We start from the raw sequence: 26,225 nt of genomic DNA on the forward strand, positions 1-26,225 counted from the left end.
TTTCTGAAAACTATTAAAATATTAAAATATAAACTATTAAAATATAAGCGATATTCAAGATCAACAACACGTTATTGCCATTTCATAATAAATAAATTTTATTTTAATTATTTTTTTATTCATAAAAATAAAATACATTTTAAGTGGTGCATTTCTCGAAGAATAAATCTCTCCCTCTCTCTTTCTCTCTCGTCTTCTTTGTGTTTAGAATAAAGTGCAATCGCGACGTACATCTGAAGTATAACGGTGCATCGTGGGCAGAATATGTAGACAATAAATCGTCGGCGCGATGACGTTTCTCTCTCTTGGGGCCAATGGAATTATCATAAATCCTGCCACGCGACACAAATCGCTCGTTAATATTCAAATGAATTGTGAGTGTATGACTCTTTCAAAGATACATCATATTTTTGAAGAAAGTTATGAGACGAGATTTACCATTAACGTATATAACATACTATAAGCCATATGTACTTGCGTTCACATGAAATATTTATCTTCATTTTATGCTACCAGATATCAATTTGCAATTTCATGTCGACGTGATTCTAGTTTCTTACGAGCTCGAACATATGTATAGTATGTAATAATGTGATTTCTTTTGTGCGAAAAGTATTTTTTATTTGCATTTAATTAAACTATTTAGAAATTTCGAGATATAAAATTTATTCGCGTATTTGTGTTTCCGAAAATAGAATGCAAAATAAAATAAATTCGAAAATAAAATCCAATAAAGTCATCTGTGCATCTGTGACTGCAAGATCCCGGCGGGAGAATCTTACGTTCTTACATTGTAAAGCGCAAAAATAAACTGGCATTTGACTGTAGAATGTTGGAATGTATCTTAGGTATGCACATAATAATGGCAAATCACCGGCACGTGATGGTTTGTAACATATCAGGTTACGAAAACGATCTGCAGAAGCGTGGATGCTGCGAGCGGATGCTCGCAAGATGCGAAATTACAGATTCGCTGGATCACGTACAGCACATGCAAGGTCAAGCGTGTCTGTGATGGATCATATAAATGAATCGAAGAATCGATGAAAGAGAGAACTATATAAATAGTATGCAAGAAAAATATCTTTAAATTTGATAAAGATGTTAGTATATAAAAATAAAATATGAAAGAAAGTACATATATTGCAATACAAATTACTTTGTAAAAATTACAATGATAATGTTGATTTGTGTGAATGAATGTTACTTTAATAGTACTTTAATTATTTAATATTAGCAAGATATATTTTGTGTTAAAAATTAATTAAAAAGCTACAAAAAAGAACAATACAAAGTAAATTTTTCCTAAAAAAACTTGATTTTCTATAATAAAATTTATAATTGTGAAAAAAACATTTCCATCACAGATCACACACATATATTTAATTTAATATATCATAAATTAATTATGTATTTCAGATTCGCAATGTATTCAAAATTCGCAACCGTAAAATCTAATTTAGATTTCATTTTTTAAATGTTTTTATTCATAAAAATTTCTTAATTAGTCTGTCATTAAATTTTTTATTTCCGACTAAAACTTGTTTAACAAATGGCTGTCAATATAATTTACAGTTATCGCATAGAAATCGAACAATAGCTGCATCAATTACGAATGCGTTCTTTGTCCATTCAACAATCCGTTTCTTATTTTTCATTCCCCTTTCCCCTCTTCTTTCTCTCATTTCTTTTGCCATTACTATAAACCATTATACCGCGATTCTCTCTGCCTTTCATTCACCTAATCTGATCGAGAGAAATGGCATCTTCAGAGAATATAGTAGTGAAGAAGATCTTGAGCAAGATTTTGCTTGCTTAGCAAAGACACGACGTACACGACAAAGCTTTTGAGGCATTATGCCTAGTCCCAAGTGGACTCTTAGCGTCGAGTCATCATCGACGCGTCGTTAATTAGGCTCATGGCTCATTAGACTTTTTATGATGCCCAACTTAACAGACTGCTAACCTTAGGTCGAAAGTTGCCTTAACAGTTATATAAAACCACTTGAGAAACGCATTTACCGGCAGATTTCTTGACATGACATGATTTTATTTAAAGTGAAGATGTGATACAAGCATTATTTTATATATATATATTTTTTTTTTCTCACAGATGCTATAATATATATATATATATATATATATATATGTATATATATATATATATATATATATATATATATATATATTATATATATATACAGGGTGTCCCATTTAAGTTGATAATGCGAAATATCTCAAAAACGAAGCGTTGAAGAAAAAAATGTTTTAAACAAAAGTTAATTGACTTTAAGGGGGCCATAAGATGGTGTCATCGGTTTGAACTTGAAAAGTCGTTTGAAGGTCACGTGAAGGTCACCTTCAATTTTTTAAACAGAACCCCCTATTTTTTATTACTTATTCTTGTAGCTTATCTCGAGAGCTTTCCAAAACACTATAATAAAGTATTTCTTCATTGAGTACTTTTTGAGTTATAAGGCTTGAAATCATTTCTTAATTTTACATAAACCGTAAAATATCTTGTAAAATATTCATTTTTCGATTATTTTACCTTTATACTTTTATGTACAAAATAATGAGAGGAATCAATTGGTGTAAAGAAAACATACAGTTGTTTTTAAAAAAAAGTATGGAATTGTTAATTGCAAATTACATATTTTTTCTTCAAAACAACTATGTGTTTTCATTACACCAATTGATTTCTCTCATTATTTTGTACATAAAAGTATTAAGATAAGATAATCGAAAAATGAATATTTTACTAGATATTATATGGTTTATGTAAAATTAAGAAATTATTTCAAGCCTCATAACTCGAAAAGTACTCAATGAAGAAATACTTTATTATAGTGTTTTGGAAAGCTCTCGAGATAAGCTACAAGAATAAGTAATAAAAAATAGGGGGTTCTGTTTAAAAAATTGAAGGTGACCTTCACGTGACCTTCAAACGACTTTTCAAGGTCAAACCAATGACACCATCTTATGGCCCCCTTAAAGTCAATTAACTTTTGTTTAAAACATTTCTTTCTTCAATGCTTCGTTTTTGAGATATTTCGCATTATCAACTTAAATGGGACACCCTATATATATATATTTTATGTTACAAAAAGATAGAAAACTTTACTAAGCAAAACCAGTTTTTGTAGTAATAAGCATAATTTATCCAATCTAAATCTTCATTACTGTTGTTAAATTACTATACATTGTTAAATTATGGAAAATGCGACAATAAAATGCATTCAATATGTAAGAAGTATGTTAAACAAAAATATTTACTATATTTTATATGTTATCATAAAAATATCCAAAGAGCTCTGAAAGAGCTCCTTTCATGAAACTTCACGAAAGAGATCTAACGATCTGCATATATAAATAATAATTTACATGAGCTTTCTCTTACTCGACTTGGAACTAATGGAAAATTAGAAGTTAGATGATATACCGGTTGCTGCTTCCCGGAAATAATTGGCCTTGTTTCAATTATACGCACTTACGCGAAAGTACCAGCAATGTTCAACGTATATTTTTTTCACAATGATAAAAATATATCAATTTCGAAATCGTTGCAATAAAAAAAAGTATTAAATGTAAAGTTATGCGAAAAAGAGTGATTTAAAGTATTTGCAATATATGTCCTACAGTGTCAGCATAACTTCAGTGAGATTGCCTTGGCGAAATTAATTTAAATGAGATATCTTGCGATATATATCTACACGCAACATCGAGAAATACATTATAGAATCTTATGACTTGAAATAACCAATAACTTTATCAGTAAATTTATATTTACAGGCAAAAAATGAAGAATATTTAAAACATCAAAGTTTTCTAGTACTATAAGCTGCAAAACTATAAAGTTAAAGGAATACAAAACAAATATACATAAATCTTAATAGACTATTAAAGAGAGATACTTCGATCTCTTAAATATCTTTAGGTATCTTTCTATTATAATTTTTTTACTATTTGGCTAGAGAGCTTTAGAAATACATATTTTTATAATTATTAATTCATTTTAATACCTTCAGACATTTATCAGATTTTCTGTAAGACTCGTTCATATAGTTGAGACAAATAATTTATCCGTTTATTTTATTTCATTTGTCAGCGACAAATTATTTCCAACCTCGTATATCCATGACCTACACGAGTTTCTGAATCGGCACAGGCGATTCGAGACTATCTGTTTGGACCGGCCGTAGCATCAGATAAGAAGTCTGTTAAGAACTGGTTATGCACCAACACGGTGCATTACGATCCTTGGCGATACAGAATGTAAGCACCGGACCGAGGTCCACTTCAAGTACGACGACTGACCTGCTGAACTCGATGGTCGAGGAGAAAATTCACCTGACCGACCGCTTTCATGTTATTTTTTTTTTAATTATTTGTTCCATTAATTAGCAATGCACGCGCATGACGCAGAGAATTTTCGGTATAACATATAAATTGTTCAGTAATTATGGAATTTGTGGAAGGGACGGGGCATTTTGCGTCTCGCCGATTAATTTATAACGTAACGAGGATTATTTGTATATGCAAAGTGTCTTAAATTGGCATAATCGGGAAGAAAATTCGAAAGTGTAGAATTATCCTCGTTATTATTGCCTCCATTATTTATAAAATGTAATCTGATAAAATTTATTATTTTATAATTTTTAATTGTAATCTATAATTGTGTAATTATTTTATATTATTAATATCTATAATTGTAATTATTTTATATTATTATTTTATTTAATTGTAATCTGATAAAATTTATTATTTTATAAATTAATTTTTAGAAGCAAATTCTTGGAAAACGCTAAAGAGGATTGTTTACGTAATAAAGTTATATGTAACTAAAAAAAGTATACACTCTATAATCATCAATTTACATATTCATAACATTTATAGTTCACCGTCAATTTACATATTCATAATTGAGCCTTTCGTGAAAAATTACGTGAGTGAGTGAGGAAAATCGGTTCCAAATTCACCGCGGAATGTGCAATTTTAACGAGGGACAACCGCCTATGTACATACAATATAATCATGTAATTGAAGTCATTTGACAATTGGATTGTAACCGCGACGCCGACCGCAATCGCGGTTGCTAAATACGCTTAATTGGGGAAGCGATGTAAAACGTAACGTTGGACTGTACTGCTCTTAATGATTACGAAAGTTGAATCATTCGACTTTCTTCTGCGCTCGCACTCGAAAAAAAGAAAGAGATAAAGAGAGAGGCAGAAGGACGGCGAAAGGATTCCCGTGCGCGAAAAAGATTTTTCTCGCGGCTAGTTAAAAAAAAAAATCGCGAACGTTACGTAAAACACCGAGCGGGATCGTGTAAGTGCGCTATCGCGAGACGAAATTATATCTCGCTAAGAGAGTTGCTTGCCGTCTTAAGAATTTAAGAGTTTGCAACACGAGAGCAAACGGCATTGTTCTTCGCGCGGAACGTTAAATGCTTTTTCTTGATTAATACTAGATAGTTTGTACAGACTATCTCGGAATCACCGAATGCCCTCTCGATTCCTTAAATAATCCTTAAATAATTTAATTCCTTAAATAATTTGCCAATTTTTTCTTAACAAAATTATTTTCTCTTTTTAAAAAATAAATTCTCTTTCTATTATAATTCTCAAACATTATCTACTTACATTAATTATTATATCACACGCAATTTATTTCTATATTTTAAAATATTTCGATGCATTTGCGAATTTTTCTTTAAATTTGCGCAATTAGATTTTTATATTTCTTTTTCTACTTAAGTAAATGTTACGTTTAGATATAAAGAGACATAAAGACAGATAGAATAATTTCTAAATTTGGAATAAATTACAAGCAAAATTTTAGAAAAATTTTTAGTTAAGGAAGAATTAGAAAAGATTAAAAAACCTGAACGAAAATAAAAGAATAACAATTGTATATAAATGATGTATGAAAGATTATATAGCAGACCTGCCCAATCTTTATTAAAATATGATCGACTTTCATGACCAACAGACACACATTGACCGACTACCGAATTTTCTTTTTTTCTGTCTTTTAGATTTACAAGACTGAGAGCATATTACAGTGAAAATAAATAAATATTATATAATATCTTATAATTTATTTTTTTTAATTTACAAATAAAATTGCACTTTTGCACTTTTTTCAATTAAAAACTTTAATAATTTGTATCATTTCGATGCGATCAGAATTTCAACATTACTTTAACATTTAGTTTTCGACGTTAGTTCAACGTCATATATCAACTATATATTTCCAACTGAGCAAGACTCACGCCGTGATTGACTAAGAATCACGCAGCGATAGACGGATTGGATAGGTCTGGTGTATAGGAAACCTTATGGCAGAATTTCTGAGATCATTAATGTATAAAGTTGTACAGCCGTGCTTTCTCTTACCCTCAAGAGAGAATATAACCAGAAGCAAAGTTGAAAAGATTGAAGCAATCGAGTTGATCTTTCATTACGGTAGCAATACGTATAATCACCTTACAGGTATAAGTTCAAATGTTACAAAGACTAGATCACAATAGGAGACTCATCGATTCTTTCTATAAAGATCGTACGGATAAAAATTATTAATAGCGCGATAGCGTTGCGTAAAAAAATCAATCGGTCCATAACAAATAAAAACGGCTCTAGAATTTTTAATAATAAATCGAAAATTTCTGTGTTATCGAATTATCTATAATTCGATAAGATTTATAGATTTATAGATAGAAGAAATATAAAAAATAATGATTTTAAGCAAAATTTGAGTTTTGATATCGCGACAAAGTTTAATGCGGAGAGATTGGCTGGTTTTTATTTAAAATTTTATCAAGATTTCTCATCGTCATCGCGTTATACGATTGACGATACGATACTTTCTCCGTGTAACAAAACCATGACGAAATCCACATGGAACTCGTGCGATCAGAGTCATTGAGCGACCGCATGAATAAACTCAATCCATTAGCGTTGCACAATATGTTTGGTGAATGTGCGTGTGGACTACTTGTTTTACGAGAGGCTTCGATCTATCGCGCCAGTGACATAAATGGGCACTAAGTACCGACCTGTTATCTTTCAATGTGAATGCGATATTATGTCTCGAACACCACCTACCTAAAGTTATTTGTATGGAAATATATGTACATATGGCTTACATGCAACATCGAATCGCTAAAAGAGCGAAAGCGTTGCTTACGTTAACAAATTTTTTTCTGTTAATACGAACGAAGACAAAATTCTACGCAGTTTTATTTATGCAAAGTAAATTACAACTATTACTACGTAAAATTACGTGGTTATCCATGACACATAAAAATTTTTTAAAATGTTTCTATCTTACATATTCAAAGATATTTGTATTCGATTTGGTTAAAAAATATTTATCAAGTTATGTTTTTTATAATTTAATTAATTCTTAATTTAATTTAATTAAATTTTAATTAAATCTTAATTTAAAATTTAATTACTATAAGATATCAGAAAAACTAATTATCATAAAAATGGTTAAAAAAACAGATAATTAATACTTTACAATATTTTATTTATTTATTAATCCAGATTGATTAAAGTATTTAAATATATAAACAGAAAATATAAAAAATAATGATTTTTTTAATACCATCATTTAAATAAATAATATATGATCAAGTTCGATAATTGTAATCGCCGTTGCGTTTACGATCAATTAAATTTCACTTTGCCAAATGAAATTGCACAGTTTGAACTCGGAGAGCGCACATCGTCGATTAAATTAATTTAAATTTAAATATTCTTAACGCAGCTTCCTACACGTGAATAAATAATAATCATAACAATTGTCATTTGAAATTAGCACAGAGAAACAGATAACTACATTCTTATAAAGTTAGCATATTTTCAGAATTTCACCAAAATAATAATTAATAAAAAAATTAGAAGGAATTCTTCTGTAAAGAATTCTTTAGAAAAATAAAGTTTTTAATTCTACAGTTTTAATAAGAATTTTGTTGGCAATTATTTAATTAAATAATATATATATATATATATATATATATATATATATATATATATATATATTCGTAGCATCATTTAAAAAAATAAATAAATATTATTACTGATTATTGAATATTATTATTATTATTAGAGAGAGAGAGAGAGAGACAAAGAATATATTACAAGATATATTATTATGTAATTCTCAGAAAGACCGCCAAAACTCGCGGATTAATCTTGTTCTCCTTGAGTGAGATATCAAACGTGATTCCTTGCACAATTGTGTTCACGTTTAAATCGCAATCAATTATTGTGGTTACAAATCGCTTAAATAATTTGTCTATCAAACATACGCCGGGTCGGCGATATTTGCGAATCAATAAATAGTTTGACAGCTCGATGTTGCGAAGAGAAAATGCAATATACTTGATATTCCATCCGTAGCATTCTAACGTTAATTATCCACGATTTATTGCTCGCAGAAACCCTCATTATTAACGGATATGGGGCTAATTATGTTTCGGACGCAGAGACTATGTAACAAAAATTGCTTTTAATCTTGTTTCCAGATACACTAATTAACAAACAAAATGTATAATTAAAAATTATATAAATTATATATAAATCTTTAAATCATATAAACATAATATTTTAAACATAATTGTTTTTTCTTTTTCCTTTTTTTCTCTAAATTATATTATAGTTGCACTGCTTTCTCTGTTTGATAAATATAAGCACGATATCAAAACGATTAGATGTTTTGCTTGCTGATAAAGCATATTTCATACATGATCCAGACAGGTGTAAGTCACCAAGAATCTCGGCAATTACAGGATTAAAAGCAAGTTACGCGATACTAAGAGATCGCGTTACACGAGAATAAATAAATCTCCGGTGAGAATAAATAAATCTTCGATTACATGCCGCATCTGTGGCCTTGGCAACCACGAAACGACATCGTATTTGCGGTCGATATAATTTCGTCGATCGAACGCAATGAATATCACGATATGTAATATGCCGGCAACCAAATAAACCAGTTCGCGGAGTTATTGCCCAACGTGCGTCCATAGCTAGAGGCTCTGGTTCCCACGAGTTACTATATTTCTTTCACAACGAAGGAATATATAATCGTTATTTAACGTACTCTTCAATATCTTTTTCTTTGGACATATATCATGCACCTTATTAATCAAGTTAAAAATTATAGACGTTTATATCCGTAAGATTTATGAAATAAAATTAAAAGAAAATAAACAAGTAAAAAAGATAAAAATATCTATTTGTATAACATATATAATATATATATATATATATATATATATATATATATATATATATGTTTATATCTAATATTGTATATATTTAAATATTTTTTATTGTAAATTATTTTATTATTATTTAATTATTTTTAAATATATTATTTTAATGATTATAATTTAATAATAAGATTTTATGAAAATTTTATGGATAAAAATCTTTTGTCTCTTCAGAAGATTTGGATATCGCTTTTGATAATATTTAAAAACATAAATTAATTAATTTCTCTTATAATATCAAATTAATTAGTCCCTCACATCTTCATTAACTTATAAATGTCGGTTTATCGATAATCGGATCATAATTGCACATGATCTGGATAAGAATAAAAAGGAAATAGAAAAGAGACGGCGCGATAAAATTTATGTATATCGCACGAGAAACCTTGTTGGGCGGATTAGTGGAAGATATTAGAAGGTCATTAGCGTCATCCATGAAATATAATCCGGAATAATATCGGTCAGCAATAAACGTGTTCGGTAATTATTGACTATGTAATTGACAAGTCCGATACGTTGCCGCGAGTGACATATTTGCTAATCAAATATCACTTTGCAAGTCTACGTTACACTTTGTATACGTTCGCGAATATGAAAAATGGATCGTAATTTCCCGAATTACACATCATGTAATTTGACACAAATTTTGATGTTTTTGATAATTTCCGAGTATTATGTGCACATTATATGTATATAAAATATATGTGTGTATGTAAGTTATATAATAATAAGATAATTAAGATTCTTATTGATAGAATCTGTGACAGGCTAGTACAATAGCAAGTTCATTCTTTCTTTATCAACAATATCTACGACAAATTCTAATTATATTCCATTCAATAGTGATGCGCAAGGAATTATTAAATCAATAGTTATATATATATTATAATATAATATATATAATATTATATATAATATTATAATATCAATAGTTTCCGTAAACAAAAAAATTTTTTTGACATTTATACAATATCTAAAAAATATATCTTTATAAAATATCTTTAAAAAACATATGTTTTTTATATAATATATGCATATTGATAATATATACATATTTTATTATATACACCTATTTTAAAAATTCACATTCTTAAAAACATTAATATTTTATAAATATTAACATAAATGTAAATGAGAGACACACATATTTTGATTAATATTAGCCAATATGGAGCATTTTGCACGGAAGCAATTTATTTTCTTGAACTCTATACGTCAGATGCATTTTGCACGTTATCTTTAGCGTCGATTAATGTCGACGCACGTATGGAATATCATAGTAGAAAGTATCAGTTAATTATTGGTTACTATCAAGAGACGACAAACCAACCATAAGAATCGCCCATAACAAATTAATAAGATATATTACAAAACAAACAATTACATACAATTCAATATCAAGCAGATTTAAAACTCTGTTTCTCCCCTTTCCCTCCTCCTCTCTCTCTCTCTCTCTCTCTCTCTCTCTCTCTCTCTGTCAAATTTGACTTTTTAATTTATTTCAACTTTAAGTCGGTTTGTTTTTTTCTTCAGTTAATCAAGTCAATCGATTAAGCGTGTTAATCAACGGATTAAACGAGTTAATCTCCATTAAATATTATATTTACAGTTCCACCTTTAATTATTTTAAAAAAAGGGGAAGAATGATAAAGTGTATATGATATTCATAAGCAACGTATCTTCAATAATTATAGAGATCATTAATTATAAAGTGAATTCGTTGTCAGTTGAAGCAATCCTTCTTTCCTCCTAATCTTATAAATCAGCTTTCTGATTAAAGATTCTATACTTAGATTGTTGCTTATATCACAGCAGTTAATTTCCTTTAGATATTTATAAATTAATAGTTATGATGTATCAATAAAAATTAATATGTAATATTTTGCATGTAAACAATATTACTTTTAATTTTTACTTAAAACTATGTCGCGACAATTAGTATAATTCAGTAATGCCAATACGTACTACAATATTGACGTAAAAAGAAACGTGAAATTTTTGCAGAAATTTTATGAGTGTGGAGTATACATCTGAGTAAACTCTTCACTTCTTTACGTTTCATACGAATTGCGAAATTTCACGAAACCTCTCAAAATGTCCGTGACACTTCTCGCCGGTTCCGGATCCATTGCTGAGATAACGATCCATATCGTGGGAGCTACGAATTCGAAAGGAGGGAACGGGGGAAAAGAAGATGGCGAATATGGAAAGCTGATTTATGTATCATTCCGCAAGTCGACACACCCGCCGCTCGAGTGTGAAACAAATAAATTTCAGGCGAAACGGGGCGCGTCCGTACGGTTAAAGAGCAACTTGACTCGCTCCTTGATCATTAATCAATCGGCGAGACGAGAAGCGGAGAACCAAATTGTAGCGAATAGAATTACATGGAATATCACCTCCGTTATTATTTTTCCATTCTGGTCATTTCTAAAGTTCGGCGATAAATATTTGTTAAAGTCCTCTATTTATAAATTTAATGAAAAGAAATGAGAGTCAGATCAACAAATATGCAAATTAAATGAAAATATGTTAATAAAATATGCATGTTAAATAAGTATTATTTGACTATAACTGTTCATGGCGATGAATAAACATCTTTTATATCTTCGAACTGGTGGTAGAAGATTCTTCACGAAAATAGTCGAAAATTAATTTGTTTACAAAACTTTTTTCTTGAAAGAAATTTTGAAAAGTAGAACAATAATAATTACAGTAATAATTATTTACGTATATTTTGAACTTGAATGAACACACAGATGAACATACAAGAATAAAAATAATCTCTTGATATATATTTTAATTATATCTTTTTTTTAATATATATAAATATAACTCAAATTTTAAATTGTGTGCTGTATTTTATTAAATAGAATTGCACACATGTACTGATTTCAAAATCGATTGTTCTAGTATAGCCAATGTACATTAATTTTGATATTAATATTTTCAACATCACAAATCGAGAATAATGTTATCGGTCTCGTGATCGGTGTTGTTCCAATGTAACAATTACTTGAACGGATTTCACGCGCTAATTAGAAATCGGTTGTTTCAGTGCAACGATTACTTGAATCGATTTCATGCACTAATTAGAAATCGGTTATTTCGATGTAACATGATTACTTGAAACCATTTTATTGAGATCAAAGATTGTTTCGTACAGCTTTAATGCATATATTCTTGGTTCAAAGTTATAAGTATAATCTTACAAGATAATGATAAATGATTTCGCAAATAATACAAAAATAATAAAATATTGTAAGAGTATCATAAGATACAAGATTATTTATAAAATACAAGATAAATTTTTTTTTTTCAAAAAGATAAACTTCGTGACAAACGGAGCATGTAATCGAAAACTCGCGCATGCAATTAAAGGACGACTATTTCTGAACTTGTTATTCAATCAATAATGATTTCTTGTTCCTAAGACGGAGTGCAGAAATAAATTATACTAATGAAACTTTCAACCATGCGAAGCTACGAGAAGGTAGTGTTTCGTTTTGTGAAGTGAGCGATAACTTTATTTTTCGTTGATCGATAACATCAATCACAAGTGTCAATCACAAACTTAAATTTAATTATATCAAAAAGAAATACATAATTATATAATTTTAGATAAATTTATAAGAATATTATGTTTAGATAAATTTATAAGAATATTATGTGTTGTTAATTATTTATTATTTATTTATCTCTGTTAATTATTTAATTGGTAAATATACTAGTTCTCAAATTGAAGACAGTTAATGTATATAGAGTTTATTTTTTTATATTTATTAATTATAATGGTAACAAAGGAGAGAAAGGGAAATGTTCCTTTCTTGTGTTGTCCTTATTTTTTCAATAATTAGACACTCATAATTGTTGTGAATAATTATACTAATTGGTGGTGTCTATCTTTGCTAGTTATTTGCTTCTATGTTTGTATAAAGTTCGTCATAGATCTTCACTCTGCGTTTTATCGCCTAACGGACTACAAAATTAAACTACTCTTGCGAAACTTTCTTCCCATCGCCCCAAGCTACATCCTGCGAAAAGGAGTGCTCTGTTTCTTATCGAGATTAAATGGCCACTTTATTTCTTGCCCATCGACAAAGTTAATCGCGATTATTAAGACGGAGTATTATGGAAAAATTTTTACTAACAATAAATATAAAATCTAAGTAAGATATATATAGAACTAGAGAAGTACAGTTGCATTCATATATTCTTAAATAAATATTTAATTGCACATTTAAATGGAACGCGGTAGCAATACATTCTATTTAAATATGATACTTTTAATTAATTAAATAAATTTGTTTAAATATCAAAATATATTATATATAATAAAAATTTCTCATCATTTTATTTATATCTGCTATAAAATTGTGTATCGAGCTTTCCACAAAATTAAGATTTCCCGAGTGTATCATATTTTATTAGTTAATTACATTCGTAGATTTTTCTCTCGTAGATTAATCAATCATAACTTTAATTAGCAATATCTTTTTTTTTCTGATAAAAATATTTCCCAACAGGAAACTTAACGGTAGCAAGACCAAAGACGGAACGCAAAATATTTCCCGGCAATAATCCACTGTTTTCCGCGGTGTCCTATCGAAGAGATGTATGTTAATAACGAGTACATTACCTGCTGCGAGACTCGCGCAGTGGTAGTGGCTTCGACATTCTAATAATGTGTACGAGATAATTTAACGCTATAGTTTTTTCATCAAGCGTGTTTACGGTCCGCGGGTCGCCAGGTATTCCTTTAATCGGGATTCTCTCCCGTGTACGTGCATAAGACAAGAGTGTCGAGGAAATATAAATAAAGGAGAAATCGGTAGAGAACGCAAAAAGCTTAATCTCCTCACGCGAACCTGCTGCGTTGTTATCCGCGTGGATACGATTTTTTTTTCCCTCCCTCTGTAATTACTTTCAGTTAAGAATAATGGATGGAGTAAGGCGGCCACGTGGTAAATGCAAACATCGCGATCATTGCTTTAATATCCATCTCGTCATAAAGAGCGTATTAAATGGGTTTACACGGATCTTTAGCGGAAGAGTATACGTTGTATACGGTACACATTATTATGTGTATATATATAATCAGGGCAACGTATGATACAGCATAGAACAAATCAGGCAACTGCGTCATTCATTAAGAATCTGTCTTTCCGCGTAAATGTTCTTTTGCATTATCAAATATTTTGAAATCCATCCCGCTAATTTAAGAGACATGCATACAAAAGGACGTAGCGAAAGAAATATGTTTCGAAATATTTATCTAAATTCCCAATTTGAAATCTATTTTATATAGTTTCTTAAAATACAGTTTTAAGCATTTTGCTTTATTTTTTAACTAATTGCAAATTTTTATTATTTTAAAGGATCTTGAAAAATACAAAAAGCTATTTTTTAGTATTACAATATTCAGCAAGAAATGATAATCTACACAGAGAAAAATGTATATATACTGTATTCAAGTAAATATTATTTATTTTAAGTATATTATAAGTTTGTATATCCGCAAATATATCATAACTTCACCACAAGCATTAAATTTAATTGAATATATTAAATTATATATATTAAATTTAATTGAATTCTGAATTTTAGTAAGTGCAGTATTTTAAGAAATTTCAAGAATATTAAATTAGAACAAAAATTTGGTTTGCTTATTACATTAGAGTTGGCGTAAAGTAAATTTGATTTTTCTTTGATACAACTTTACAATATTCTTGAAGAGAAAATAAATTCTTCTTTTGAGTACGTGATAATGAGATTTTCTAACACTTGTGATGAGTATATTTTAGGACTATTATCAAGAATATATTCTTTGTTGAAGAAAACTATTACTTAAAAAAAGAAAAATAAACTGAGTAATCGCTTTTCTTGGCAGTAGAATGATATTTTTCTCTGTGTACTTTATTTATTATTTTAAAATGGTAATGATTGTAAATTGATTGGAAAATTTGTGAAAAAGATAGTATCTGATAATTTCTGAGATATATAAAACAGTAATTATACATATAGGAAATAATGAATCAATAATCATTAATTATTAAATCACTTGTATCTGCAACTAATTACATCTGTTGAAAGAGACTTTAGTGTAATGTATGCATCGGCTCATCTAAATATACGTAATCTTATTACATATTACAGTTAAATATCAATTTTGTATCGTACAATTTACAATGAATTATTTATGTATACTAATATTATCCAAACGATATCCATTTTCTCTTCGCACATTCTTTAATTACAAATTTTATTGCTTACGTTCCATCTGCTTAATACGCATAGATAACAGATTTATAGCGCTACAAATTATATTACGAGACGTTATCGCCAAGTTATTACGATCATGTTCGCGCCGTATTTGATAAGACAAGAAAATTGCGGAACAAAATAGCAAGCACGAGGTGCGTCTCAAATAAATGACAATATTTAATACCGATTTAGAATTTTAAGACGACTTTGTAACAGGATAGAAATTTTCATACATTATCGTGTTTCTCGATAGCAGATCCCTTAAACGTTTCGTATAGATAATATTTTAGTAATATGATAAGAATCATATTAATAAAATATTAAATGCACAATACTCGTTGAATAACACGTTTACTTTAGATAGAATTATTTGTCCCATAACCGTAATAAAAAAATTCATCTTCATTTCTAGCTTCTCCGCGTTTATACGGACTTTATTGAAGTTTTCAAGACTGCTGAATACAGGTATGTACGTACATATATATCCTGTATGCCTTACAATTGCCGCAAGCGACAATTTACGCTCACCGCATGCCTTTTAGAAACAAAACATAAATTTAGTGTGAAGTTCGATCAAGTTGGGTATTTAATACACTCGCCGCATAGGTAATAATCACTCATACCCGTACTTTCGTGTTCACTTATGTCGCATACTTACATACGATTATCCGCGGATGGCTCCAGGACAGCTCTTACGCGAGATAGTGACTTTCACTGCGTTTAGGATAACAATTTTTCCCCGAGGCCTTTAGAACAAAGTATTCCGGATAATGTTCTCGGGGACATGTCATAAAATTGAAGCTATGCAATAACTTTTTATTATAGATAAAAGTATGTTCTTTCAGAAGTATGTTAATTTTCACGGTTCTGCATGAAATGGGGACTCGGCAGTACTTGACGGTAAATTATGCGTACGATATTGCTTCCGAATATTCCGAAGTTTGAAATAAGAGTATAAAAAAACAGTGTTAAGAATAGAAAAATTATTTCATCCTGATTAATGAAGGATATGAAGATTTAAACGCACAGTGCAATCACAACCGTTTATGATAATTATACAGCACACTCTTAGTAATACAAATAAATAAAATACAATAAAAAAGCATTAAAGTAAAGAATGTCTAAACGCTCGCGTGACAGAAGTCGATTTAAAATGCGACTCGAAAAAAAGCAAGAAATAGATGAGCAATGTTAGATGAGCCGTTGCAATGTTTGATTTTCGAAAGTAACGGGATTAACATCGGATTCACTTTGTAGCTCAATCATTTCACGGGTACTAATCGAAGGTTTGCGCAATGATGAGGCATATGTGTGCTCGAGAAAAATTCACAGCGATACGCGAGATCGATCCACGACTTCCGATACTAAACGCGGCTCTCAAAATGGCGCAATCGCTCGGCAAACGGCATAAGATTATGCGGCGAAGAGGAACGATTCCCTGCGTTTTATTTTTCATTTTCTTCTTCCTTATTTCTCTTCCCGTTTAACCTTTCGCGAAGCTGCGGGCATGGACGGCAGCGGCGATGGTTTCGAGTCTTCACGGCCGATAGTTTCGCGCGTGTATCTCAACATTCTATCTGCACCTCGACGATTATTAAAGCGCCGAGGTTTGTGATTTGCGTACATTAAGCGTGTGTGCAACGCACGCGCGCGTGAAAATTGTTTTAGTGCTTGAGGAGAGAGAGAGGAGGGCTCGGTAACGCGAGTTGAGACACCTACTTGAGACAGTTCTCCTACAATCTTTCTGTTTTAGCGAGATTAAAATGTCAAGAGCATCGCGGAATTATATCTGTCGCTTTTACTTGGAAAATTTTGAAATCGACGTAAAATCTAGGTTCAAAGTAATACAGTTTAAAATATAAAAAACAATTTATTATAGTTTTCTGATAAGTGAAGGAAAAATATATGTCTTGTCTTATGCAACTTATGAAAGAATTCAATTTAGTGTAATATAATTTTTCAATCTAGTTTCGTTTTGTTCTTGATATAATATGACTTTCTTTCAATACAATCTATTTTTTTGCACTATAATATAATATATAATATAATATACATAATTTATTTTAAAAAGTTTATATTATCTGCATTTTCTATATCAATTTATGTCACTTTATTACACATTAATTATCTTGCATGCAAAAGATTAATATTGTCGAAATTTTTTTGCCTCTAGAACTTCTCTCGCTACTCGCGTTGCAAACCGAAAATCTGGCTGAAACAAGCAATCCTTGAAATCCAGCGAAATGGGTTAATTAAATGTAAAGGGCGACAAAATTACGTGCGCGGCATACAATTAAACGCGCGATTTAAGCGTGCATAAATCGCGCATCAGATCCCTTTTTTTTACGCGTGTACGCGGATTCAGAATAATAGAGAGTGCAATAATTAACGATTTTACTTAATGAAGCTTTCATTACGCGCACCGAGCATTTATCGTTCATCGTAACGATTGTCGAGACATTAAATTCGCAATTTTATTTAGCAACAAGACTACATCATCGTACACTTTGATGAGATAAATGTTAAATTACGCGTGTATCCTTGCGATCGAAAATATCGATTGCTCATTGAAGTCTTTCTTCTAAAAATAGCAGTGAGATCGAACTTTCTGATTTTTGAGATCATTATTTGTAATGTTCTTCGATGCAATCAAATATGTATTTATTAAAAGGATAAAGCTATAAATTTCAGCAATTATATAAAGTTGCAGCTGTTTGAAACAAAATGTTGATAATTTTACTTCTCATCTTCAAAAAAAATTATTTAAAAATCAGAATTAAATATACTGCTTCATAAATTGAATTGAATGACGTGACTTAATTAAAATATTTCAGTCTGCTTAAGAAGCGGCGAACGCGTTAGTAGTTGTTGAAGTTGATATAAATTACGTAGAGGAAGGAGGGAGAGGAGCATTCGGAGATATGGAGCATCTTAGTATCTTTCTCATGCTCCATGAGAATAATCATCTGCTCGTCTAAGATGCACTTGAAAACGTGCTTATACGTTAAAACGTGTAACCATCTATTTCTCGCGTGCAAAGGTCTTCGTCCTATCTGCCTAGCTCCATCTTGCCAGACTGTCTCCTTAACAGGCACGATGACAATTTACCGTTTCCGTAAAAACTCGACGCGAGTTTATGCGTACTTAACTTAACCCATTTTAATAAATCTAACTAACTTTTACGTAATTTTATCCGTAAACACACAGACCGTTCTTTCAACATAATTATGCAGGCAGATACTCGAGAATTTCCGTGATATAAAAATGAAAATAATATCAACTGCGTGTAGCATGATTCTCATAGAGTAAAATAAAAATGTAGTAATAATTATAAGATGTAGATTATTATAAAATTATCTTTCTTTCACTTCAATTTCTAATCTTCTTAAAAATTTCAGGGATTAATATAATAATTATTATAAGTGGAAAGCCTACATTTCTATTTATTATGTCATTAAAAATCATCCTGAGTTATAAAATTTTGAAAAAAAATTTATCACTATTTTAATCTCTCTTCCGTTTTATTATAGGTCTTGTACTGTAAAACGTAATATGGTAAATGACACAAACGAGTTATTTACTCAAGATTTAAAATACGAAGAATTCCGAAGTACCATCATTGATAGAAGAGTTAATATGGAACGTCGAATCAATTACAACGGGATGCCGTTATATTTACTTTTCCCACGTGAAATTCGCTACGAACCATCCGCATGCATCTTCATTAGAAATTCTCATCTCGTGCGGTAAACAACGTCAAAAGTATTGTCCACCGCGTAGATGAGACGAGCATGAAGATTATTCCGAAACTCATCGAAGGTAAACGCTTTCGAAAAAGTTGGATTCCAAGTGAAAAGAGGATAAGATTTTACCTTTCTATTATTGCATTATTTACTATAAAATTCATTTAAACGATTTATATTGACTCATATATCGCGTATCTCCCGCGTAAAAATTAATTCATAAAAACTCGTAATAATGTTCATCTTGAACAAAACCAATTATTCAAGTAAATAGCAAAAACATAGAAAGTGAGAAAAAATTTCTTGTCAATACGTATCTTCGTTTAAATACGTCGAGGATTATATCTCTTCTCGATTACTCGTGTCTTAATTACATGATTATTGCGTTATTACCGCAGCGAATCAAGCGAAGGATATAAATAATTATATAATAATATAAATAGAATCGAAGTACAACAAGAGGAAGTACCGACTTACCTATTTGTCTCTTAGCATTTTCTCTCCGCGCGTCCTTCCCACCTGCGATCGTCACCAGCTGCGATATCATCCTAGATCTTCAGGTACGAGCGGAGGGGGGATCATTGTGGATCTTCAAGGTGAAAACGAGGAGACGAGACGAGTGAATCTATTGTCATCGTTCGCGACGGCGGGCCTAATTAACGGCGTGATTTACGCGGCGTTAAACGTTTTTCGGGCCAGACGACGATATAACCCTTTCCCATGATCCCGCTCGCGCAAGCTCGTGTTCAATAAAACACGGCTCTTAATTGCGGCCGACAATTAACTCGGATGAGAGAGCTGAGGATACGGCGCGCCTCGGATCGCGTCACATTTGTCAGCGGCTCTAAACGCCGGATTCTAGTTTTAATGGGCGCCCACCTCGCTCGCGAGGGCACCCATTAACGTTTCCTATCCGTGGGATAAGAGCCAGCGACGAGGATGATACGCGTCATCTTTGGGGATCACGACGAGAAGGAGCGCTCGCTAATCTCCGAGATGTATATCGTAGAACGTAGGATTTCCTAGAAGAATGGCGAGATAATTTCGTGAGGAGTCTGCTAAGACTTCGTTCAATCATCCTGAGATTGACGTGAGTAAACGTTAGAAATGTCGTCGTTCTCTGTAAAAACAAATATATTCTTATATAAATTATCTTTTACGATAAGCAATCTGTATTATTGCCATTATTTTTTGCGAACTTGATTTCAAAAATGTATTGATGCATATATATTTATTGTTTCTAATGTATCATTAATATATCTTGTTGAAGAAATTTCCATCAAATTAATTAGAAACTTTATCAAGGAAAAATAGGAAAGCTACTTTAATGTGAAATTCTATTTATGTATTATATAGTTCATTTATAGTATAGTAGTACATATTATATAGATTATTTATATTTCTTTGCATAGATGAAATTTTTAGAAAAATTATCTTTAGAAAAAATCGGTAGATAGCAAATCAGTTTATTTTTTTAAGATCATTTCCTCTCGAATTTCTTCATAGAAATTTATCTTCATAGGAATCTTTTTTTTAAAAAAGGATAAGATAATTTTTCTACTTTCTTCTCTCAAATTGGCTTTTCATCGAGAAATCATATGCTTTTCAATCACGCGAGTTTTAATACACCACGTGCGTTAACACGTTCTATCTATGTAGAACTAATTTTTACCGATATTTTCTACCGAGATACGAACCGACATAGATGGATCATAAGAATCAATCATGGTACATGCGTAGTCACATTTATCGGTACTGCGCTACATAATCATTGACCGCTGACGAGATTTATATTTTGCCGACGATACAAGGTTGCCTAGTAGACAACTCTCGGCGCCATTTCTTGCATACTATTCTCCCAACTGCATAACGCCTTTGTAACCGCATTAGAACCGGAATTGCTCTGGACTCGTTATAACTGGTCGGTCAGATTGATTCGAATTTAAAAATAAATTGATAAATGTATTGATTAAATTTAAAAATAAATTGATTTTCATCTTTAATATATTAATATTATAAAGAGTTTCATCTAATTAATATATTAATATATTTTTAAAATATACATATTCTAGAGATATTTATATGAGTATATAAAAACTCTTAATGTAATTTTTTTTAGAATATACTAATCATCAAATAAAATATGTATAATAAGAATAACAAGGAATATATATTACATACTTCTTTACATAGAAAAGAGGTGTGTAATATATATTCTCTCGATATAAATTAAAAAAAATTTATTATGAAAATCAGATAAAAAGAGTTGTCGATATTAGCATTTTATTGTCAATAAATATTCATAAGAATGTAAAGCGTTTATAAAGCTTCAACAATCGCGCAAGATGAAGTTATGCTTTAGCCGTATCGAAAGTTTTCATCTCGATGTAATTATCGTTAAATTATTGCGGAAATAATCACGTTTATGCACCGATACTCGATTCCACGCCGAGCATAAAGTGTTTCGCGATTTTTCTCTCTCGCTCAACAATGATGTGTCGAATAGACGATATTGATCGAAGAGATGATATAAATCAAAGGATTGTAAATGTCTAATTATCATAGCCTGCTGAATAATCTCGCTTGTATAACGGATTTATATAAAAACTAATCAAACTTTATGAAATTTTATAATAAACTCTAAATAATTTTCTTTAAATTAAAAAAGAGAGAAATATCGATTATTTATAATTATATATTGCACAAAAGTTTATATATTCTTATTAATATATATAACTATTATTTATTATATTAACTATTATTTATTAATATATATAACTATTATTTATAATTTTGTGGAATAAAATACATATAAGAGAGAAATCGCTCCTCTCTACTAGTATTAATTTGATTTTAATTACTTTCTTCCTCTCTCTTCAATTTAATCATGCACCTGATTTCTGTAAGCGTTCTTGTAAGCTATTATTATTTTATTACCATGTTTAGATTTCAGAACGATCCGCTCTTGCTATTCTTGCATTTGATCCTTGACATCGCATGCTCCTTTCGATTTCGTCGGCATCACGGCGGCCGATTAGAGCCGCGACGATTATTAATTTGTTAATTATTCCGCACGAGAATGAAAAACGGAAAGCGGGCGCGCCTGACGCGGCGCAGCAGGACGCGTCCTTTCACTCGCGCGAGGACGCCTTGACATTTCGCACGCGACCACGAGGATGGAAAGTCATCAATTTGCTGCAGCGCATCCACGCGCGAATCCTTCGTTCGGGCATTCCGTTACTCGAGTCCAAAATTCGTTCACGCGAGGATCGATTTAGTGATCAGGAATTCAAACGATAAAGAAATCAAATGTAAAATTGGTGGGTATTTTTTTGTAAAAATTTAAAGTTGAAAAAAGTATTTATAAATAATTATTTATTTTATATTTATCTTCTCTATCTTTCAAATCTACTTTAGTTAATCTACAAGAAAATTTTAAGACAGAAATTTATTTATATAATTTTATGTATCGCTATAATATATGTATGTGAATGATATATATATTTTTTGTATGTGTATATTTTATTTCAAAAAGATGTATTACGCGACACATAAAATTATAATTAGAATTTTATTTCAAATCTTGTCACGAATATAAATCTAAAGTAAGTTTTAAGTCACTATGATAAAAAATTATTACAAACAAAGGAATTTTCTTAAATAATGAATCTTCTTGAAGAAAAGAATGTACATAGTTTTATTTAAAAAATAATATTTTTTATAATTTACTATAATATTAGAAGTAATTAATATCGCACATTTTCAGACGAAAAGACGATCTTTCCTCATCTTGTTTATAGATGTAATTAACAAACACCCTCTTTATGTTTACAGCGCACCTCGTCTTCCTGGTTTTTATGGCGGAAGTGACGTGGCAAAGAAGGACTGACGGAAAGACGGCGGGCGCTCGTGAGAATCTCGACGGTGAGATTGCGATAACACAATGATGACGGCGGATGCGTCCGCATAAGGGGCATAAGGATCGCATCCGCGAGGGGCGTGCGATGTATCCTTTCAGGATACAGAGGAGAAGGCGAGCGGAGTCGAGTGGCCGAGAGAAGCGGCTTCGTTAGATAACCTTTACTCCAACATTAGCCTCGCTCTCGACCTGCCTGGCTGGCGTAGATACCGGCCACCGTGTTTCTGCGAGAGGGAGATTGCCCTTTCATTTGCCCCTTTTCCATGCAAATTGAAAATTACATCGTTTTACAACCTTCCTTATTCCTTCATCCTTTAATCCGTCAAACAGCACGTTGGTATTTTAAAGGTAGAAAGCTCGGAATTATATCATACGTGGAAAGTCTCGAAATTGCACGCGAGAGAATAATGCTTTATAATCTAAAAATAATATTCATAATAGATTCGTAAAAGATAAAATGTTTACCCATGGATAGATTATAAAATAAATATGAAATAAATCCATGAAAATATATTAAAAAGAAAACTTAGAAATAGATTATACAAAATGAGAAGGTGAACAAGTTTTACAAATATGATAAAAATCTTAGATATTTTTTTAATATACTAAATTTTTGAAAACACCGTAAAGTGTGTAGATATATATCTATATTTATTATTTCCTACTAGCATGGATTTTATGACACATTTATTAATCGTAACTAAGATGCAAGAGACTTGTTCTATGCAAAAAAATCAAGAGAAAAAATTACGCATGTTTCTTTTTAGTAATTTTACTTCTTTTTAATAATTTATAATTATGAATTTATAACTTATTATTATGAATTTTTAATAATTTATGATGGAGCGACTGGTTTTAAAGAACAATTCTCGATATGCAAGCCTCGTTTTTCTTCACGGTAGATGGACGGAGATAAAAGGGCAAGTCTCATTGGCAGCCCGACGTGAGATTTTTCGATCGGCGTGATACGCGGAATGCACGATCGGCAACATTCCGCGTGCGCGAGATGCATCCATCGCGCTAGATTACTCGTGTAGGTCACGCGCAACGTATCATCGTGAATTCCTCGCGGATTCGCGAGCAGCGCGCTCCAACGCGTTGCAACGCTGTTTCTTCCGCGAGGTGAAACGCCGTGCCCCGGGAAAATTGCAGCAGAGTTCGCGAGTTACGCGAGTCGTACAATTAAAGTATCATCGAGGCTAATGACGGAAAACATTTGCTTTGAGAAGAGAAGAGAAGGATTTGCAGAACGAAAAGAAACTTGTCTCAAGTAAAGTTTATAAATAAATCAAAGTAACCCCTGTAATCATAGGCGTGAAGAATAATGATAATTACATTAATATAGCATCATGCAGAATGTAGCAAATTAATAAAAGTGCCACGTGAAAAATATTGCGATGCTGTCATTAGTAAGTTAAAGTAAATTGTAATGGGTCTCTTTACGTAAGCATTAAGTAATATAAGTTACCAAGTTGTCAACTTATTAAAATATTATTTATATTATTTGTGTTATAGTATTAAAGAGAAAATCTACGAAATATAATAATATATAAATTATAATAAAGAAGAGAGAGAAAGAAAAAAAAAGGAGAGAGTCTATAAAACTGCAGATTAGAAGAGATAAGAAATCCAGTCTCTTTCATAGAATATTTCTCTATAAAGATTTATGTGAATCCTAGTCTCGTCGTTTTTTGTAAGAAAATGATTGGTTCTTATCGATTAAATGCGAAGAATAATAATCCTGAGCGCCTGTAAGCGCCTTGTGGGAGGCCTTATTCGTAATCTTTATCGAGCAATTCGTTTCGCGCGAATCGCTGGGTCGAGGCGAAAGAGCCGCAAACCGCAAAGTAAACGATCCGAAACGATTTAACTGCGCTCCATTAATTCGTTGTCAACATTCGATGCTCCTCGATGGGAATCGAACCGAGTCTTCCCGCAGATCTGAAAGAACGCGATGATAAATCGATGCTATCGAACGCCTTGAGCCGATCGACGAGAGCTAAACTTGCAATTACATCAAGAGGTCATACACTCGATTAAAGCAAATGTCTTCATTTATAGAAGATAATATTTCTGAAAATATCAAATAATGAAATATAAATAAAAATTGAAAATACCAATCGATTTCTCTGAAATATCGATCTTTTTAAAGATTTGATTAGCGGAATTTAAATATAAATAAATAAATATAGACATTAATTAAGAGATTTGTTTCTGAATATTTTCTAGAGATAAACCGTGATTTTTCAAAGAGACAAAACGATTATTTGTCAATTTTACTTTCGCGAAGCCGGAATTTTTTCTCAGCGATAAATCATCGGAACATTAAAGTTGATTGTCTTTTGATAGACTTAATAATAAAGTTGATTTTTTTGAGAGATCTATCTGTGTTAATACGGTAGTAACTTGAAAGCGCGCTCCATTCACGCTTATGCATTTTGGAATAATAATGAATTTCGCCGGAGGCTATGCCCTAAACGAATTAGAAATCGGAGTTCGTTTGGCCTCGTTTTGTACGGATCCTAACGTTGCGTCGCGCGTTGGACCACTTTTCAACTGCCCACGTTTGTCATAAGTATGGATTGGTGATAGTAGATTACACACGAGTGATATTGATTCGATAGAAGAACGAGTTGCCCTTTCGAGAATTACATGAGCGATGAAATTTGTGGCTGTTGGTACAAGCGCGCTTATTATATAATTGTTAAAATGGAAATTATATGAAGTTGGCTTTCTAGTTGTAATGACATGAAATTTATTTGATTTAATATATGCTTATTGTAGTCATATAAAAATTGAAAAAATTAAAAGTGATTATCGCTTTACTGTTAAATATTCATTGTCTATCGATATTGAAATTAGTACTAATATATTTAATTAAATAAGAGTAAATATATGAAATTAATAATACTGGCTGATAATCTCCTTAATTGAATTTAAAAATATGTATCGCAATATTTCTTATTAATTAACAAAGATTCGTATATAACACATTTAATTAATATAAGTAATG

At 30.9% G+C, this 26,225-nt stretch overlaps 1 long non-coding RNA gene across 1 annotated transcript; it reads right to left on the reverse strand.

Annotated features, from left to right (window-relative positions):
* Positions 1–99: 99 nt before the first annotated feature.
* Positions 100–21,207, reverse strand: LOC145972052 (uncharacterized). The gene is made up of 3 exons (XR_014439037.1): positions 20,991–21,207; positions 19,771–20,413; positions 100–332 (listed from the first exon to the last, which is right to left on the reverse strand). It is a non-coding gene; the product is annotated as an uncharacterized LOC145972052 (long non-coding RNA).
* Between the last annotated feature and the right edge of the window lie 5,018 nt (positions 21,208–26,225).

The sequence above is a fragment of the Camponotus vicinus genome, unplaced genomic scaffold (assembly GCF_025532165.1).
Source record: "Camponotus vicinus isolate PSW18456_S1 unplaced genomic scaffold, iyCamVici1.0 SCAF_5, whole genome shotgun sequence".
In the NCBI taxonomy this organism is placed as follows: domain Eukaryota; kingdom Metazoa; phylum Arthropoda; class Insecta; order Hymenoptera; family Formicidae; genus Camponotus; species Camponotus vicinus.